This window comes from Giraffa tippelskirchi, chromosome 1, assembly GCF_054371585.1.
Source record: "Giraffa tippelskirchi isolate mGirTip1 chromosome 1, T2T-mGirTip1v1.2.pri, whole genome shotgun sequence".
Classification (NCBI taxonomy): Eukaryota; Metazoa; Chordata; class Mammalia; order Artiodactyla; family Giraffidae; genus Giraffa; species Giraffa tippelskirchi.
Window position 1 is genome coordinate 257,310 of NC_137275.1, and position 21,398 is coordinate 278,707.

Sequence of the window (21,398 nt, forward strand, 5' to 3'; positions counted from 1 at the left end):
TAAGGTCAGTTTTCATTCCAATCCCAAAGGAAGGCAATGCCAAAGAATGTTGAAAGTACTGCACAATTGCACTCATTTCACATGCTAGCAAGGTAATGCTCAAAATCCTTCAAGATGGGCTTCAACAGTACATGAATCATGAACTTCCAGATGTCCAAGCTGGATTTAGAAAAGGTAGAGAAACCAGAGATCAAATTACCAACATCCGTTGGATCATAGAAAAAGAAAGGGAATTCCAGAAAAACATCTATTTCTGCTTTATTGAATGCGCTAAAGCCTTTGACTGTGTGGATCAAACTGTAGAAAAACAAACTGTAGAAAATGCTTAAAGAGATGGGAATACCACACCACCTCACCTGCCTTCTGAGAAACCTGTATTCCGGTCAAGAAGCAACAGTTAGAACTGGACATGGAACAATTGATTGGTTTTTCCAGTAGTCATGTATGGATGTGAGAGTTGGACCATAAAGAGGGCTGAGTGCCGAAAAATTGAAGATTTCGAACTATGGTGTTGGAGGAGACTCTTGAGAGTCCCTTGGACTGCAAGAAGATAAAACAAGTCAATCTTAAAGGAAATCATCCCTGAATATTAATTGGAAGGACTGGTGCTGAAGCTGAAGTGCCAATACTTTGGCCACCTGATGTGAAGAGCTGACTCATTGGAAAAGACCCTGATGCTGGGAAAGATTGGAGGCAGGAGGAGAAGGGGACGACAGAGGATGAGATGGTTGGATGGCATCACTGACTCAATGGACATGAGTTTGGGTGAACTCTGGGAGTTGGTGATGGACAGGGAGGCCTGGCGTGCTGCAGTCCATGGGGTCGCAAAGAGTCAGACACAACTGAGCAACTGAACTGAACTGAACTGAAGGCTGGAAGGAGAGAAGGGCCACCTCCTTTCTCCCACAAGAGCTCTCCTGTGGGTGGGCAGTCTCCTGTCCAGCTTCCTTCCTCCTCTGAGGGCCCCTGCAGGCAGGTGGCTGGCTTGCGCTCTCCCTCCTTGCCTCCCCTTGACCCCCTGCTCTGCCGCAGGGCTCTCCTCCCTCTCCAGACGGCTCTGGTGGAGTAGGCAGCACAGAACCACCAATCGCCTTCCTACACATCAACTTTAAACATGTGGAAACCAAAATTAAAGACACATGCTTTACAGTCACATCAATTCACTTTAGTTGCTCAGTCGTGTCAGACTCTTTACAACCCCAAGGACTGCAGCACACCAGGCCTCCCTGTCCATCACCAACTCCTAGAGTTTGCTCAAACTCATGTCCATTGAGTCAGTGATGCCATCCAACCATCTCATCCTCTGTCGTCCCCTTCTCCGCCTGCCCTTGATCTTTCCCAGCATCAGGGTCTTTTCAAATGAGTCAGCTCTTCCCATCAGGTGGCCAAAGTATCGGAGTTTCAGCTTCAACATCAGTCCTTCCAGTGAACACTCTGGACTGATCTCCTTTAGGATAGACTGGTTGGATTTCCTTGAAGTCCAAGGGACTCTCAAGAGTCCTCTCCAACACCACAGTTCAAAAGCATCAATTCTTCGGCGCTCAGCTTTCTTTATAGTCCAACTCTCACATCCATACATGACTACTGGAAAAACCATAGCCTTGACTAGACGGATCTTTCTTGGCAAAGCAATGTCTCTGCTTTTGAATATGCTCTCTAGGTTGGTCATAACTTTCCTTCCAAGGAGTAAGCATCTTTTAATTTCATGGCTGCAGTCACCATCTGCAGTGATTTTGGAGCCCCCAAAAATAAAGTCAGCCACTGTTTCCCCATCTGTTTGCCGTGAAGTGATGGGATCGGATGCCATGATCTTAGTTTTCTGAATATTGAGCTTTAAGCCAACTTTTTCACTCTCCTCTTTCACTTTCATCAAGAGGCTCTTTAGTTCTTCTTCACTTTCTGCCATAAGGGTGGTGTCATCTGCATATCTGAGGTTATTGATATTCCTCCCGGCAATCCTGATTCCAGCTTGTGCTCCATCCAGCCCAGCATTTCTCATGATGTACTCTGCATATAAGTTAAATAAGCAGGGTGACAATATACAGCCTTGACGTACTCCTTTTCCTATTTGGAACCAGTCTGTTGTTCCATGTCCAGTTCTAACTGTTGCTTCCTGACGTGCATATAGATTTCTCAAGAGGCAGGTCAGATGGTCTGGTATTCCCATCTCTTTCAAAATTTTCCACAGTTTATTGTGATCCACACAGTCAAAGGCTTTGGAGTAGTCAATAAAGCAGAAGTAGATGTTTTTCTGGAACTCTCTTGCTTTTTCGATGATCCAGCGGATATTGGCAACTTGATCTCTGGTTCCTCTGCCTTTTTTAAAACCAGCTTGAACCTCTGGAAGTTCATGGTTCACGTGTTGCTGAACCCTGGCTTGGAGAATTTTGAGCATTATTTTGCTAGCCTGTGAGATGAGTGCAATTGTGCGGTAGTTTGAGCATTCTTTGGCATTCCCTTTCTTTGGGATTGGAAGGAAAGCTGACCTTTTCCAGTCCCATGGCCACTGCTGGGTTTTTCAAATTGGCTGTCATATTGAGTGAAGCACTTTCACAGCATCATCTTTTAGGATTTGAAATAGCTCAACTGGAATTCCATCACCTCCACTAGCTTTGCTCGTAGTGATGCTTCCTAAGGCCCACTTGACTTCACTCTCCAGGATGTCTGGCTCTAGGTGAGTGATCACACCATCGTGATTATCTGCGTTGTGAAGACCTTTTTTGTACAGTTCTTCTGTGTATTCTTGCCACCTTTTCTTAATATCTTCTGCTTCTGCTAGGTCCATACCATTTCTGTCCTTTATTGAGCCCATTTTTGCATGAAATGTTCCCCTGGTATTTCTAAGTTTCTTGATGAGATCTCTAGTCTTTCCCATTCTACTGTTTTCCTCTATTTCTTTGCACTGATCACTGACGAAAGCTTTCTTATCTCTCCCTGCTATTCTTTGGAACTCTGCATTCAGATGGGAATATCTTTCCTTTTCTCCTTTGCTTTTCACTTCTCTTCTTTTCACAGCTATTTGTAAGGCCTCCTCAGACAGCCATTTTGATTTTTTGCATTTCTTTTTCTTGGGGATGGTCTTGCTCCCTGTCTCCTGTACAATGTCATGAACCTCTGCCCACAGTTCATCAGGCACTCTGTCTGTCAGATCTAGTCCCTTAAATCTATTTCTCACTTCCACTGCATAATCGTAAAGGATTGGATTTCGGTCATACCTGAATGGTCTAGTGGTTTTCCCCCACTTTATTGAATTTAAGTCTGAATTTGGCAATAAGCAGTTCATGATCTGAGCCACAGTCTGCTCCAGGTCTTGTTTTTGCTGACTACATAGAGCTTCTCCATCTTTGGCTGCGAAGAATATAATCCATCTGATTTCGATGTTGGCCATCTGGTGATGTCCATGTGTAAGTCTTCTCTTGTGTTGTTGGAAGAGGGTGTTTGCTATGACCAGTGCATTCTCTTGGCAAAACTCTGTTAGCCTTTGCCCTGCTTCATTCTGTACTCCAAGGCCAAATTTGCCTGTTACGCCAGGTGTATCTTGATTTCCTACTTTTGCATTCCAGTCCCCTATAATGAAAAGGACATCTTTTTGGGGTGTTAGTTCTAGAAGGTCTTGTAGGTCTTCATAGAACTGTTCAGCTTCAGCTTCTTCAGCGTTACTGGTCAGGGCATAGACTTGGGTTACTGTGATAGTGAATGGTTTGCCTTGGAAATGAGATCATTCTGTCATTTGTGAGACTGCATCCAAGTACTGCATTTTGGACTCTTTTGTTGACTATGATGGCTACTCCATTTCTTCTGAATGATTCTTGCCCACAGTAGTAGATATAATGGTCATCTGAGTTAAATTCACCCATTCCAGTCCATCTTAGTTCGCTGATTCCTAGAATGTCGACGTTCACTCTTGCCATCTCCTGTTTGACCACTTCCAATTTGCCTTGATTCATGGACCTAACATTCCAGGTTCCTATGCAATATTTCTCTTTACAGCATCAGACTTTGCGTCTATCACCAGTCACATCCACAGCTGGGTATCATTTTTGCTTTGGCTCCATCCCATCATTCTTTCTGGAGTTATTTCTCCACTGATCTCCATTAGCATATTGGGCACCTACCGACCTGGGGAGTTCATCTTTCAGTGTCCTTCTTTTTGCCTTTTCATACTATTCACGGGGTTCTCAAGGCAAGAACACTGAAGTAGTTTGCCATCCCCTTATCCAGTGGGCCACATTTTGTCAGAACTCTCCACCATGACCTGTCTGTCTTGGGTGGCCCCACACAGCATGGCTTAGTTTCATTGAGTTAGACAAGGCTGCAGTCCACGTGATCAGATTGGCTAGTTTTCTGTGATTGTGGTTTCAGTCTGTCTGCCCTGTGATGCCCTCTCTCAGCACCTACTGTCTTACTGGGGCTTCTCTTACCTTGGACGTGGGGTATCTCTTCATGGCTGCTCCAGCAAAGTGCAGCCACTGCTCCTTACCTTGGATGTGGGGTAGCTCTTCACGGCCGCCGCTCCTGACCTCGGACGTGGGGTATCGCCTCTCAGCTGCTCGCCGCTCCAGCACCGCACAGCTGCCCCTTGCTGCAGTTACATCAAAGAAAAGTAAATACTTTGGTGTAAGCTTAGCAAAGTGTACAGAGGATCTGTATGCTAAAAATTATGCAACAGTAAGGAAAGAAACCAATGAAGACCTGAAAAAATGGAGGTATATACTATGTTCATGGATCAGAAGACACAGCATGGTAAATATGTCAAATGTTTTCAGATTGATCTGTAGGCTTAGTGCAATTCCCATCCAAGATTTTTTTGTAGACATAGATGGGGAAAATATTTGCAAACCATGTACCCAACAAAAGACTGGTATCTAGAATATATAAAGAGCCCTCAAAACTCAACAGAAAAAAAAAGTGCAGTTAGAATATGGACAAAAGACATAAAAGTACATGTGTATATTGACTGTGGCATGGATACACTCATGTCAGGCACACACACATAATGAATGCGGGTGAAACTGGAGAAAAAGATCATGGATTGTATTCGCATCTGTGTTACGGCTGTAATTGTGGACATCTGTTTTGCAAGAAGTTAGATTGGGGGGAAACTGGGCAGAGTGTAAAAGGAACCTTGGTATTGTTTCTTACAACTGCATTTGAATCTATAATTACCTCAAAATAAGAAGCTTAACTTTTAAAAACTTGTATAATGTGGAAAGTACATTCATCTGGAAACAATGACTTTCTTTACTCACATTTAATGAGAGAGTTTGTTTAAATTCTGGACAAGTTTCTTAGGGTAAGCACCTCCGCTGTTCAGTTTGACCCACGCTGCAGCAGCATGCACACGCGTGCCTCTCTGTGCCTGGAGCCCTGGTGCACCGCGTGCCTCTCTGTGCCTGGAACCCTGGTGCACACGCATGCCTCTCTGTGCCTGGAACCCTGGTGCACACGCGTGCCTCTCTGTGCCTGGAACCCTGGTGCACACGCGTGCCTCTCTGTGCCTGGAACCCTGGTGCACACGCGTGCCTCTCTGTGCCTGGAGCCCTGGTGCACACGCGTGCCTCTCTGTGCCTGGAGCCCTGGTGCACACGCGTGCCTCTCTGTGCCTGGAGCCCTGGTGCACACGCGTGCCTCTCTGTGCCTGGAGCCCTGGTGCACACGCGTGCCTCTCTGTGCCTGGAGCCCTGGTGCACACGCGTGCCTCTCTGTGCCTGGAGCCCTGGTGCGCCGCGTGCCTCTCTGTGCCTGGAGCCCTGGTGCGCCGCGTGCCTCTCTGTGCCTGGAACCCTGGTGCACACACGTGCCTCTCTGTGCCTGGAACCCTGGTGCACCGCGAACCCTGGTGCACACGCGTGCCTCTCTGTGCCTGGAGCCCTGGTGCGCCGCGTGCCTCTCTGTGCCTGGAGCCCTGGTGCGCCGCGTGCCTCTCTGTGCCTGGAGCCCTGGTGCGCCGCGTGCCTCTCTGTGCCTGGAGCCCTGGTGCACAGCTCTGGAGCCGTCACGTCTCGGAAACACGCACCCTTTGGTCTCCACAGAAACCTGCCTTGTGTGCTGCTTCTGAAAATCATCCAGAAATGCTTCTTTAAAATAACATTCGACACAGAATTATGATCGAAACTGAGTTTCTATTTCTTTTTCTCTTTTTTCTGAATCAAAGACAGACTCCTATCAGCATCCCGCACAACCATTCACTGGAGCTTCTCCAGGCCAACATGTCTTTCTTAAACTGTCTCTTGCTCATAATTAGGCAACTGAAGGGGGTCTCTGCCAAGACTGGAGCAAAGGCAGCATAATAATACCAGGGAAGAGATCTCCGTCGCACAGTGAGTTGCCCCATCTTGTTTGTTTGGTGTGTACTTGGTTTTTATCCTCTCCCCTCAGGAGACTGCCAGCTATGCGAGGGCAGGAACCAGTCTGTCCACACCCAAAGCCCTGGAGGGCATGGGGCCAGCAGGTGGCTGTGACTGAGGGCAGGGGGTGGGGGTGGGTGCCTTTCCTGCCTGTGTCCTCCACCCTCCACGGCAGCCCCTGCGTCTCCAGGCCCTAGCCTGCCCGGCAGGTTCTCCAAGGGGGCTGACGAGCTCACCGATGTGGCAGGACCCGCCAGACCATCTGGTCCTGAAGCACAGGGTCCCCTCTCCTGGAGTCTGAGCCCCTGCTGTACACACACCCTAATACTACACACCTCGGTACCACCCTGGCAGGGACTGAGTAAGCAAATCAGAATCCGGATTCTCCAGCTCCTCAAAAGGACAGTGAACTTCTTCCGTATGGGAGGCCAAGCAGGGGTCTGTCTGCTGAGAACTCTTGACAAAACTGCCCTGGAACATGAGCTTATTTACTTAAATGCAGAAAGGCTCTGACTGCCCAGAAAGAAGCCCTCAGGGCCCATCCCCACCTTTCCCCGGTCTCTCTCCAGTGTAGCTGGGGGAGGTTAGCACAGGGTCACATACACCCCAAAGTCCTGGCAAAAGCATCTGGGACTCAGCTTGCCAGCCCTTCCCACAGAGAACCCTGGGGCCCCCCACCTGCGCTTCTCAGAACCGTTCAGGCTGTGGAAGAAGTAGGAGCTGGTTTTCTCACTTTTGTATGTATCTGTACAAGATGGGCAACTTTTTGTGTATGCACGGTGTGAGGTCATATCCTGTTGGAGCGGGCAGAGGAAGAGAGGGAGGGAGAGAGGGAAGTAGGTAAGTGATGCCGTGCATGGCCGGATGCCATCTCGTCCGTGTGTCTGGTATGAGATGGTACCCAGTGTGTGTGCACGCTGTGTTATGTCAGGCTGTGTGGTTAGCAGCTACTAAGGTATGCGAGGTGTGAGATGGGTTTGTCTTTTCTGTGTATATAGTACGTAAAAGGGTTACTTAATTTTTCTGCCTGAATGGAAAAAATGGGCATCTCATTCTTTGATGTAAAATGAACAGTTAGATCAGAAACGGTGAAGGGTCTGAGACAGCTCTCCCTGCAGCTAACAGGGTGACCCAGTACAGTCTCCCGTCTGTGGGAGCAACACCCGGGTCAGAGGCAAAGAGTGTTAGTTCCTTGCAGCAGTGGTAATGCCCAGACCAGCTCCTCCAGCTCCTCCCCACCAGCACGCAGAGGTGTGTTTCAGAAGAACCTTGAAATTAGGAACTCTGATCTCATATGGGACTGCTTGGGGACCTCCCATCCTGCCTTCTAGACAGAGAGAAATGTTCATTTGCTCTGGGATGTAAGCAGAACTTCCCCTGGAGGGGACATTCCTGTCTACCCTGGAATGTCTCTGAGATGGGCCTTCCTGACTTGGCTGTAAATGGCCTTGCTCGGAGTGCCTGGACCATGCAGAAACAGAAACAGGAGATGATCATGGAGAGCTCCTAGGACCTATTTTTTAAAAATACTTATAGATGGAAATCTAATTTTCTTAGTGTGGATATGGCGTGATGAATATTTTAGCATGGTGTTCTGAGCTGGAAAAGTATGGGTTGTCCGTGTGTGTGTGTGAGTGACTAATTTATTCGCTTAAAGTGTGAGGTGGATGTCTAACTTTTTTCTCTATATGACTGAAATTCATTCTCATTTTTCTGTCCGTTGTATGGCATGATGTTTTGTGTATGGTATGAGACAGTTATCAAATTTTCTGGTACATTGGAAATGGTATTTTTTTGAGTGTGTGCTGTAATTGAATATTTAATATTTTGTATATGATATGAAATAAAGATGGAGAAGGAAATGGCAACCCACTCCAGAATTCTTGCCTGGGAAATCCCATGGACAGAGGAGCCTGGTGGGCTGCAGTCCATGGGGTCGCAAAGAGTCGGACACGACTGAGTGACTAACGCACACTCATATGAGATAAAGATCTCATTTTTTATATGCATGGTGGGAGAGGGTATCTAACCTTTCATATGTGTTTCTGAGATGGATATATAACTGTTTTGTGTATTGTGTGAGAGGGACATTTATGTAAATATGTGTGCATATTCATGGAGATAAACATGTAGCACTTTAATTTCTATCAGTTCTAAATATTTAGTACTTTCTTTTGTAATCCTCTTTTTAGATAACAGCTGTATTGAGATATAACCCCCATGTCAATACTCCTGTCACGGTGAAGGGGCTTGTGTAACTGAAGAAGCTCTGAGCCATGCTGTGCAGGCCCACCCAAGACAGACGGGTCACGGTGGAGAGTTCGGACAAAACATGGTCCACTGGGGGAGGGAATGGCAAGCCATTCCAGTATTCTTGCCGTAAGAAACCCAAGAACAGCATGAAAAGGCAAAAAGATACGACACGGAAAGATGAGCGCCCCGGGTCAGAAGGTGTCCAATATGCTACTGGAGAAGAGCGGAGGGCAGCTACTAACAGCTTCAGAAGGAGCGAAGAGGTTGGGCCAAAGTGGAAATGATGCTCAGCTGTGGATGTGTCTGGTGGTGAAAGTACAGTCTGATGCTGTAAAGAACAATATTGCATAGGAACCTGGAATGTTAGGTCCATCAATCAAGGTAAATTGGACGTGGTCAAGCAGGAAAAGGCAAAAGTGAACACCAACATCTTAGGAATCCATTAACTAAAATGGATGGGAATAGGCTAATTTAATTCAGATGACCATTATATCTACTACTGTGGGCAAGGATCCCTTAGAAGAAATGGAGTAGCCCTCATAGTCAACAAAAGAGTCTGAAATGCAGTAGTTGGTGCAACATCAAAAACGACAGAACGATCTCTGCTTGTTTCCAAGGCAAACCACTCAACGTTACAGTAATCCAAGTGTACACCCCAATCAGTAACGCCGAAGAAGCTGAAGTTGAAGAAGCTGAAGAAGTTGAAGTTCTATGAAGCTCTACAACACCTTCTAGAATTAACACCAAAAAAAGATGTGCTTTTCATCACAGGGGACTGGAATGCAAAAAGTAGGAAGTCAAGAGATACCTGGAGTAACAGTCAAGTTTGCCCTTGGAGTACAAAACAAAGCGGGGCAAAGGTTAACAGAGTTTTGTCAAGAGAACGCACTGGTCATAGCAGACACCTTCCAACGACCCTCACGTGGACATCACCAGATGGTCAACACCAAAATCAGATTGATTATATTCTTTGCAGCCAAAGATGGAGAAGCTCTATACAGTCAGCAAAAACAAGACCGGGAGCTGACTGTGGCTCAGATCATGAACTCCTTATTGCCAAATTCAGACTTAAATTGAAGAAAGTAGGGAGAACCACTAGGCCATTCAGGTATGAGCTAAATCAAATCTCTTACGATTATATGGTGGAGGTGATGAATAGATTCAAGGGATTAGAACTAGTAGACAAAATGCTGGAAGAACTATGGATGGAGGTTTGTTAACATTGTACAGGAGGCAGTGAACAAAACCATTGCAAAGAGAAAGAAATGCAAGAAGGCAAAGTGATTGTCTGGGGAGGTTTGACAAATAGTTGAGGAAAGAAGAGAAGTGAAAGGCAAGGGGGAAAGGGAAAGATACACCCGACTGAATGCAGAGTCCAGAAAATAGCAAGGAGACATAAGAAGGCCTTCTTAAATGAATAATGCAAAGAAATAGAGGAAAATAATAGAATAGGAAAGACTAGAGAGATATTCAAGAAAATTGGACATATCAAGGGAACATTCCAAGCAAGGATGGGCGCAATAAAGGACAGAAATGGTAAGGACCTAACAGAAGCAGAAAAGATTAAGAAACAGTGGCAAGATACACAGAAGAGCTATATAACAAAAGTCTTCATGATCTGGATGACCACGATGTTGTGGTCACTCGTCTAGAGCCAGACATCCTGTAACATGAAGACAAGTAAGCCTCAGCAAGCGTTACGACAAGCAAAGCTACAGGAGGCAATGAAATTCCGGCTGAGTTATTTCAAATTCTAAAAGATGATGCTGTTAAAGTGCTGCATTCAGTATGTCAACAAATTTGGAAAACTCAGTAGTGGCCACAGGACTGGAAAAGGTCAGTTTTCATTACAATCCCAAAGAAGGGCAATGCCAAAGAATACTCAAACTGCCCAATTGTGTTTACTTCACATGCTAGCAAGGACATGCCCCAAATCTCTCAAGCTAGACTTCAGCAGTACTTGAACCAAGAACTTCCAGATATAGAAGCTGGATTTAGAAAAGGCAGAGGAACCAGAGATCAAATTGACAACATCCGTTGGATCATAGAGAAAGCAAGGGAATTCCATAAAAACATCTATTTCTGCTTCACTGGTTGTGCTAAAGCCTTTGACTGTGTGGATCACAACAAACTGTAGAAAATTCTTAAAGAGATGGGAGTACCAGACCACCTTACCTGCTTTCTGAGAAACCTGTATTCAGGCCAAGAAGCAACAGTTAGAACCAGACATGGGACAACTGACTGGTTCAAAATCGGGAAGGGAGTATGACAAGGCTGTATATTGCCACCCTGCTTATCTAAATTACATGCAGAGTACATCATGCAAAATACCCCAGGCTGGATGAATCACAGACTGGAATCCAGATTGCCAGGAGAAATGTCAACAAGTTCCCTGGTGGCTCAGACGGTAAAGCGTCTGCCTATAATAAGGGAGACCCAGGTTCAATCCCTGGGTCATGAAGATCTACTGGAGAAGGAAATGGCAACCCACTCCAGTACTCTTGCCTGGAAAATCCCATGGACAGAGGAGCCTGGTAGAGTACAGTCCATGGGGTCGCAGAGAGTCGGACACGACTGAGCAACTGAACAACGACAGCAAATGTCTTCTGTGACCGCCCTCTTCACTGAGAGTAATGTTTCCAAGGTTCTATGTTTCTGCATGTTAGCCCTTCCTTTCTTTTTATTGTCAAATAATATGTCATTCATTATATGGATTTACCACATTATCCATCCATCAGCTGATGGAATTGGACTGTTTCCACCTTGAGACTTTTATCAATAATAGACACTTATATGCCAGTTTGGGGCAGACATTTGTTTTCATTTCTCTTGGGTCTGTACCTAGGTGTTGAACTGCTGGGTCATATGCTAACTTCACATTTAATTTTTCCAGGATCTGCCTGACTGTTTTCCAAAGTGGCTGCACCATTTTACATTCCCATCAACAGTGCCTGAGGATCCCAATTTCTGTACGTCCTTGGCAGCACTTGTTTTTGCCTGTCCTTCTCTTTTCGGCCTCACCACGCAGTGTGTGTGTGGGCTCTTAGTTCCCGGACTAGGGATCAAACCTCTCCCCTTCCTACGGTGGAAGCATGGAGTCTTAACCACCGGGCCGCCAGGTAAGTCCCTCTCCTGTCCCTCTGACTCTAGCCATTCTGGCGGCTGAGAAGCGGCGTCTGTGGTTTTGGTTTGCGTTTCCCTAGAGGCTGACGATGAGCATCTTTACATGTACTCATTGGCCAACTGTGTATCTTCTCTAGAGAAATATTTATTCAGATAATTTGTTCACTTTTTTAATTGACTGTCTTTTTATTGTTGAGTTATAAGTGCTTCTGCATTGTTTGTATTCTTACATATTCTTTTTTTGAGGAAGTTTTTTGTTATTTATTTATTTATTTGTGGTTGTGCTGGGTCTTTGGTGCTATATGCTGCTGCTGCTAAGTCGCTTCAGTCGTGTCCGACTCTGTGCGACCTCATAGACGGCAGCCCACCAGGCTCCGCCGTCCCTGGGATTCTCCAGGCAGGAACACTGGAGTGGGTTGCCATTTCCTTCTCCTATGCAGGCTTTCTATAGTTGCAGGGAGCAGGGCCTGCTCTTCATCGCGGTGTGTGGGCTTCTCATTGTGGTGGCTTTTCTTGTTGCGGAGCACAGGAAGGAAACAGATGAGTGTGTGGGCTTTAGGGTTGTGGCAGGTTGGCTCAGTGGTTGAGGCATACGGGATCAGTTCCCTATGGCATGTGGGATCTTCCCAGACCAGGTATCTACCTGTGTCCCCGCGTTGGCAGGCAGATTCTTATCCACTGTACCACCAGGGGAGTCCTCTTACATATTGTTTATGTTCTAGATACAAATCTCTGATCAGATTATGATTTGCAAAAATTTGAGTTTCTCTTCACTTCCCTGATGGTGTCCTTTGAAACACATGTCTTTCATTTTATGATGTTCAACTTATCCATTCTTCCTCGTGTTGTTTGTGCCTGTATCCTGTCTAAGAAACCATTGCCTAATTCAAGGGTTATACCCATGCTTTCTTCTAAGAGTTTAAAAGTTTGAGCTCTCACATTTAGGCCTTTGGTGCCTTTGAGTTAATTTTTTACATACATATGTGGTAGCAGTCCAATTTCATTCTTTTGCATGTGAATATTCAGTTTTCCCAGCGCCATTTCTTGAAAAGACTATGCTTTCTCCATTGACTTGTCTTGGCATCCTTTTTGAAAACCAGTTGATCATAAACGTGACGGCTCATTTTTGGACTCTCAGTTCTAGTCCATTGATCTGGGTTTCTGTCCTTACGCCAGTACTGTCTTGATTACTGTAGCTTTGTAGTAAATTTTGAAATCAGGAAATAGGAGTACTCCAACTTTGTTCTTCTTTTTCAAGATTGTTTCGGCTATTCTGGGTCTTGTGAATTTCCACACACATTTTAGGATCACATTATCAATATCTGCGAGGAAGCCATCTGGGTTTTGATATGGGTTGTAGATTAGCTGTGAGAACATTCACATCTTAACGGCTTTGTTTCTGATCCCTGAACATGGATGTCTCCCCGTTCGTTCAGGTCTTCTTCAATTTCCTTCAAAAATGTTTCCTAGTTTTCAGAATATAAGTATCATACTCTTTCATTACATTGATTAGTAATGTGCTTTTTAATTAACACACTATACTTTTTAGAGCAGACTTAGGTTCACAGAAAAACTGGTCACAAAATACAGAGTTCCCACATGTCCCGTGTCTTCCAGCCCCCAATTATTAACATCGGTATGTTCGTTATAATTGCTGAACCAAATTGATACATTGGTGTGTACTGGTATGCATCAATACTACATAAGTTCAGAGTTGACACAGCTGTGCATTCTGCGGGTCTGACAAGTGTGTGATGACGTGTGCCCACCATCATAGTCTCACACAGAGCTGTCTCACCCCCGAAGGTCATCTGTGAGCCGCCTGCTCACCCCTCCCCACCCAGACCCCTGGCAACCACTCATCCTTTCTCTCCACAGTTTTGCCTTTTCCAGAATGTCATCAAGTTGTAATCATATAGTATGTAGCCTTTCCCACTGGCATCTTTTACTTAGAAATACACATTTAAGGTTTCTCCATGTCTTTTCAGGGTGGCTCAGAGGGTAAAGAATCTGCATTTTTTTTTATGGCTTGATAACTCATTTCTTTATAATGCTGAGTAATATTCCATTGTCTGGATGGACCACAGTTTATACATTTACTGAAGACATTTTGCTTGCTTCCAGTTTGGGCTGCTGCTAAGTCGCTTCAGTCGTGTCCGACTCTGTGCGACCCCATAGACGGCAGCCCACCAGGCTCCGCCGTCCCTAGGATTCTCCAGGCAAGAATACTGGAGTGGGTTGCCATTTCCTTCTCCAGTGCATGAAAGGGAAAAGTGAAAGTGAAGTCGCTCAGTCGTGTCCGACTCTTAGCGACCCCATGGACTGTAGCCTACCAGGCTCCTCCGTCCATGGGATTTTCCAGGCAAGAGTACTGGAGTGGGGTGCCAGTTTGGGCAACTATCATTAAAACTGCTATAAACATTTCTGTGCAATTTTCAACTCCTTTGGGTAAATACCAAGGAGCATGACTATTGAATCTAATGGTAAGAAAATCTTTATTTTCTAAGAAATTGTCACAATATCTTCCAGCATGACTGCACCATGTTGCACTCCCCAGCAGTGATGAGAGCTCCCAGTCCACGTGCTCACCGGCGCCGGGTGGCGTCAGCGCTCTGGGTTTGGCCGTTCTCCTAGGCGTGCAGTGGTGCCAGAATGTTGCTTTGGCTCACATTTCCCTGATGATGTATGACGGGGTCTATCTTCTCACGTGCTTGTTTGCCATCGCTAAGTCACTTGGTGAGGTGTTTGTTCAGGTCTTTTGCCCATTTCAAAGTCCGGCTCCCAGAGGTACAGCCCCAATGACCGCCCACCACTGGGGGCCTGGCTCCCTCTCAGGCGCTCGCGGGGCTCCTCTCCCCCTTGCTGGAGATGACCTGGGACAGACTCTGCACAGATTGTGCCGCCCCCTGGAGGGTGCTCACGGGGGGTGGTCAGCAGTGGACACACGGGTGTGGGGTGAGGCACAGAGCACCCGCTGCAGCTGGATTCAGGTTGGGATTTTTAGGCGACACTGCGTTTGAGCAGGAGGCACGGATGTCTGGCCATCTCTCTTTTAGGTTGGCATTCCCACTGCTGTTGTTGTTCAATCACTAAGTCAGGTCAGACTCTCTGTGACCCCATGGGCTGCAGCACGTCAGGCTTCCCTGTCCTTCATTATTTCCTGGAGTTTGCTCAAAAGCATGTCCATTGAGTCAATGCCGCCATTCAACCATCTCATCCTCTGTTGCCCCTTCTCCTCCTGTCCTCAATCTTTTCCAGCATCAGGGTTTTTTCCAGTGAGTCAGTTATTCACATAATGTGGCCAAAGTATTGGAGCTTCAGCTTCAGCATCAGTCCTTCCAGTGAATATTCAGGACTGATTTCCTTTAGGATGGACTGGTTGGATCTCCTTGCAGTCCAAGGGACTCTCAAGAGTCTTCTCCAGCACCACAGTTTAAACGCATCAATTCTTTGGCGCTCAGCCTTCTTTATGGTCCAATTCTCACATCCATACATGACCACTGGAAAAACCATAGCTTTGACTGTATGGACCTTTGTCAGCACAGTGATATCTCTGCTTTTTAATATGCTGTCTAGGTTTGTCATAGCTCTTCTTCCAAGGAGCAAGCATCATTTAATTTTGTGCCTCCAATCACTGTCCATTTTGGAGTCCACAAATATAAAATCTGTTACTGTTTCCACTTTTTCTTCCATCTATTTGCCATGAAGCAATGGGACCAGATGCCATGATCTTAGTTCTTTGATTGTTGAGTTTTAAACCAGCTTTTTCACTCTCCTCTTTCACCCTCATCAAGAGGCTCTTTAGTTCCTCCTCACTTTCTAACATTAGAATGGTATCATCCATCCAGTTCTAACTGTTGCTTCCTGAACTGCATACAAGTTTTTCAGGAGGCAGGTAAGGTGGTCTAGTATTCCAATTTATTTAAGAATTTTCCACAGTTTGTTGTGATCCAGACATGGAACAATGGACTGGTTTCAAATTGGGAAAGGAGTACGTCAAGCCTGTATATGTCACCCTACTTATTTAACTTCTATGCAGAGTACATCATGCAAAATGCTGGGCTGGATGAAGCACAACCTGCAAACAAGATTGCTGGGAGAAGTATCAATAACCTCAAATATGTAGATGACATCACCCTTATGGCAGAAAGTGAAGAGGAACTGAAGAGCCTTTTGATTAAAGTGAGAGAGAAGAGTGAAAAAGCTGGCTTAAAACTCAACATTCAGAAAACTAAGATCACGGCATCTGGTCCTATCACTTCATGGCAAATAGATGGGGAAACAATGCAAACAGTGAGAAACTATTTTGGGGGCTCCAAAATCACTGCAGATGGTGATCACAGCCATGAAATTAAAAGATGCTTGCTCCTTGGAAGAAAAGCTATGACCAATCTAGACAGCATATTAAAAAGCAGAGACATTACTTTGCCAACAAAGTTCCGTAAAGTCAAAGCTATGGTTTTTCCAGTAGTCACGTATGGATATGAGAGTTGGACCATAAAGAAAGCTGAGCGCCGAAGAATTGATGCTTTTGAGCTGTGGTGTTGGAGAAGACTCTTGAGAGTCCCTTGGACTTCAAGGAGGTCCAACCAGTCCATCCTAAAAGGAAATCAGTCCTGAATATTCATTGGAAGGACTGATGTTGAAGCTGAAGCTCCAACATTTTGGCCACCTGATGCGAAGAGCTGACTCATTTGAAAAGACTCTGATGCTGGGAAAGAGCGAGGGCAGGAGGAGAAGGGGATGACAGAGGATGAGATGGCTGGATGGCATCACCAACTCAATGGACATGAGTTTGGGTAAACTCTGGGAGTTGGTAATAGACAAGGAGGCCTGGCATGATGCAGTCCATGGGGTCACAAAGAGTGGGACATGACTGAGCAATTGAACTGAACAGCATTGGCAGGTGGGTTCTTTACCACTAGTGCCACCTGGGAAGCCCAAAATCTTTGACTGTCTTCAGTTCAGTTCAGTCGCTCAGTTGTGTCCGATTCTGCGACCCCACAGACTGCAGCACGCCAGGATTCCCTCTCCATTACCAACTCCCAGAGCTTGCTCAAACTCATGTCCATAGAGTCTGATGCTATCTAACCATCTAATCCTCTGTCGTCCCCTTCTCCTCCTGTGTTCAATCTCTCCCAGCATCAGAGTATTCTCCGATGAGTCAGTTCTTCGCGTCAGGTGGCCAAAGTACTGGAGCTTCAGCTTTAGCATCAGTCCTTTGACTGTGTGGATCACAATAAACTGTGGAAAATTCTGAAAGAGATGGGAATACCAGACCACCTGACCTGCCTCTTGAGAAACCTGTATGAAGGTCAGGAAGCAACAGTTAGAACTGGACACGGAACAACAGGCTGGTTCCAAATAGGAAAAGGAGTACGTCAAGGCTGTATATTGTCACCCTGCTTATTTAACTTATATGCAGAGTACATCGTGAGAAACGCTGGGCTGGATGAAGCACAAGCTGGAATCAGGATTGCCGGGAGAAATATCAATCACCTCAGATATGCAGATGACACCAACCTTATGGCAGAAAGGGAAGAAGAACTAAAGAGCCTCTTGATGAAAGTGAAAGAGGAGAGTGAAAAAGTTGGCTTAAAGCTCAACATTCAGAAAACTAAGATCATGGCATCCGATCCCATCACTTCATGGCAGATAGATGGGGAAACAGTGGAAACAGTGACAGACTTTATTTTTCTGGGCTCCAGAATCACTGCAGATGGTGACTGCAGCCATGAAATTAAAAGACGCTTACTCCTTGGAAGGAAGGTTATGACCAACCTAGATAGCATATTTAAAAGCAGAGACATTACTTTGCCAACAAAGGTCCGTCTAGTCAAGGCTATGGTTTTTCCAGTGGTCATGTATGGATATGAGAGTTGGACTATAAAGAAAGGTGAGCGCCGAAGAATTGATGCTTTTGAACTGTGGTGTTGGAGAAGACTCTTGAGAGTCCCTTGGACTGCAAGGAGATCCAACCAGTCCATCCTAAAGGAGATCAGTCCTAGGTGTTCATTGGAAGGACTGATGTTGAAGCTGAAACTCCAATACTTTGGCCACCTGATGTGAAGAGCTGACTCATTGGAAAAGACCCTGATGCTGGAAAAGATTGGGGGCAGGAGGAGAAGGGGACAACAGAGGATGAGATGGTTGGATGGCATCACCGACTCGATGGACATGGGTTTGGGTGGACTCAGGGAGTTGGTAATGGACAGAGAGGCCTGGTGTGTTGCGGTTCAATGGGTCGCAAAGAGTCGGACATGACTGAGCGACTGAACTGAACTTCCAATGAATATTCAGGACTGATTTCCTTTAGGATGGACTGGTTGGATCTCCTTTCAGCCCAAGGGGCCCTCAAGAGTCTTCTCCAACACCACAGTTCAAACACATCAATTCTTCAGCACTCAGCTTTCTTTACAGTCCAACTCTCACATCCATACATGACTACTGGAAAAACCACAGCCTTGACTAGACGGACCTTTCTTGGCAAAGTAATGTCTCTGCTTTTTAATATGCTGTCTAGTTTGGTCATAACTTTGTGACCCTATGGACTGTAACCTGCCAGGCTTCTCTGTCCGTGGGTTTTCCCAGGCAAAAATACTGGAGTGGGTTTCCCTATCCTTCGCCAGGAAATCTTCCCAACTCAGAGATCGAATCTCTGTCTCCTGTATTGCAGGTTAGACATAAGACACACCGGTTCGATCCCTGGGTCAGAAAGATACCCTGGAGAAGGGAATGGCAATCCACTCTAGTATTCTTGCCTGGAGAATCTCATGGACAGAGGAGCCTGGCAGGCTACAGTTCATAGGGTCGCACAGGACTGAAGTGGCTTAGCACAGCACGACATAGTCAATGAAGCAGAAGTAGATATTTTTCTGGAATTCCCTTGCTTTTTCTGTGATATAACAGATTTTGGCAATTTGATCACTGGTTCCTCTTCCTCTTCTAAATCCAGGTTTTACATCTAGAAGTTCTCGGTTCACGTGCTATTGAAGCCAGTCTTGAAGGCTTTTGAGCATTACTTTGCTAGCATGTGAAATGAATGCAGTTCTATGGAAGTTTGTGGAGGCATTCCCATTAGGGCTGTGAAATGATAGTATTTTAACACCGTACTTCTTCATCAGCTGGGATAGTCACAAAGAAAACTGATCCCTCAGCAGGTGTTTGGTTACCTTGAGATGCAGTTTGTATGCAAGGCCAGGAAGATAACTGATTTTCTCCCATCATCCATCAGGTTTGAAGATTATGAGTTGGTTCCTCAGGGCCCTACGCTACCGCCGTGCTGTGTTTTTAAGTAGCGTCATGTATCCATGGTTTAAGCATGTTTGGTATTGTAACCCGTTGCTGCTATTATTCTTTTCAGTGCTCAGTGGCCCACATGTGGCTCCTGGCTCCTGTCCACAGGGATCTGTGCCTTTGCTTTCTGTGGCCCCCGTCATTTCCTGATTCATGTCCAAGAGTGCCCAGCCACTCCCTGCCTTTGAGTACGTGGATAGGGTATAAAATCCACCGTAGTGTCTGTTTCCTGGTTCTGGCTTTGGCATCATCTGTACATCGGCCCCGGCGACCAGCGTTCTCCTCTGCTCTCTGGTGAGTCTGCTGGACCCGACCCAGGGCACTGTCCTTGTGGAGTGCTTCCTGCCTGTGCTTTGTCCTGGGCAAGGTCAGACTCCGGACACCCTGTTGTTCCCTCCACGCTTCTCCACTGTAGGCTGGTGGGGGCTGCCTACCTGCTGAGGGTTAGGTCATCGGGCCTGGGGCCTGGCCCACGAGGGCTCCTGGGCTGGTGGGACATGCCCTCCCATCATGACCTCCCAGAACATCTGTCTTGGCACCTCTCAGAGCTTCTTTGCAGCCCCAGACAGCTTCCTCCATGTACACCCCTCTCAGGGCTCAGCCCAGAACTCAGGCTCTCCTCCCAGCCCTGCAGCGCCCCTCTGAAAGGCCCTCCTGTGCTCTCCCTGCAGCCTCGGCCCCTTGGCCTCCGAACTGTGGCTTGCTCCATTCATCTATTTCTCGGGTCACGGCCTGCACTGCCTGGTGTGGCCCAGTTTTTAGCTGTCTCTGGTGGGAGGGCGAATTCGGTCCCTCCACACACATGCTGACCTCAGGAAGCAAGGCAGGAGGTTGTCACTACCTGCTTGTCATGGAGCCTTGGGGGCAGTGTTGGCCAGCTGACTGTTGCTGGGCTGCTGTGCCTCCCTCTGTTTTATGAGGGGTCCAGGAGACCGAAGTCCCACTGCTGCCACCATCTTCACAGATTTCTAGTCCAGAGAAATATGTGCAACATGCAGTAACCCCCACAGTCTGGGTACCCTTTTCTCCTGCTTGGCCACCTTAATGCTGTGCCCTGGACACCATCCTGGAGGCAACCCCGTGACAGCATGCATAGGTGTCTGCACCTTTATTACAGATGCAAGAACCCCTATGTAGAGGGTCAATGGTTTATTAAGTACTTGCATCCATACCTATGGACCATTCCAGCTTTTCTGTTATAAATTATGTTGCAGTTAGCAGCCCTGTTGTATCTTTTGTACTTTGTATCTTTGGGACTTCCCAGGTGGCTCAGTGTGTAAAGAATCCCACTGCAATGCAGGAGACACAAATTCGATCTCTCAGTCGGGAAGGTTCCCTAAAGAAGGATAGGGAAACCCACTCCAGTACTTCTGCCTGGGAAACCCCACGGACAGAGAAGCCTGGTGGGTCAGTCCATAGGGTCACAAAGAGTCGGACACCACAGCAGTGACTGAGCAGGTAAACACACAGTGTGTCTTTAGGGTGTTTTCCTACCTGGGGACTCTGGGCCAAAGGGTGATGCCCGCGTCGCTGTGCTGAATATTGTCAACCCCCTCTTTGTTGCCACCAACGGTACATGAGAGGAGGGTCTTGCCAACAAGGTAAGTTGTCAAGTGCTGTGTTTCTGTTGCCGTATTGGTCAAGAGAGGCCTCAGGAGATATCTGAGCACAGGTCTGAGGGCGGGAGGAACCCTGTGGGTGGCCACAGAGTGCCCCCTCAGGCCTGGGAGCAGCTCAGCCGTGCCCTTGAGGTGTGAGGGCCCGGCATGTCCCGGAGGGCCAAGGAGGCCAGACCAGAGTCAGGGCAGGGCCCAGGCCCGAGGCAGGACCTCTGGGGATTGCAGCAGTGACTGGGGCTGAGGGGAGGCCTGGCGCACTCTGACCTAGATGCTGAGGGTCAGCTTGTTAGCTGCTCTGTCCAGGAGAGACCAGGGGTAGTGGGGTATGGCAGCCACCTAGACAGGACAGGTGGGCCCAGGCCAGGAGCTGCAGAGGCTGAGAGCCACGGCCGCATCAGGCACACGTGCAGACAGAGCCGAGAGGACCTCCTGATGAGCCAGATGTGGGGAAACAGCAGCGGAGGGCTCAGGCACAAGCCCAGGTGCTTGTGTGCCAGTAGCAGAAAAGATGGAGCCCTGCTGGCCAATATGGGGAATTTCACCACCTGCAGTCACTGAGGGACACGGAGGCGCACAGGCCCAGGAGGGTCACTCACGTCGGGACAGAGCTCAAGAGCACGGGGCAGAGTGAAAGCACTGGCCAATGTGGCCGCAGAGAGAGGGGACGAGGATGGCCAGGGTCCGAGAAGGTGCTAGTTAGAGGGCAGGACCCGGGCCAGCCAGCCGAGGGGCCGCGTTTCCGGGAGCGGAGAGCCACGTG

At 47.1% G+C, this 21,398-nt stretch overlaps 1 long non-coding RNA gene across 1 annotated transcript; it reads left to right on the top strand.

Moving 5' to 3' along the window:
* The first annotated feature begins 4,554 nt into the window (after window positions 1–4,554).
* On the top strand, window positions 4,555–20,239 carry LOC145541254 (uncharacterized). Its single transcript, XR_014078899.1, has 4 exons — window positions 4,555–6,320; window positions 8,540–9,708; window positions 11,494–11,719; window positions 19,087–20,239. It is a non-coding gene; the product is annotated as an uncharacterized LOC145541254 (long non-coding RNA).
* Window positions 20,240–21,398: the final 1,159 nt, after the last annotated feature.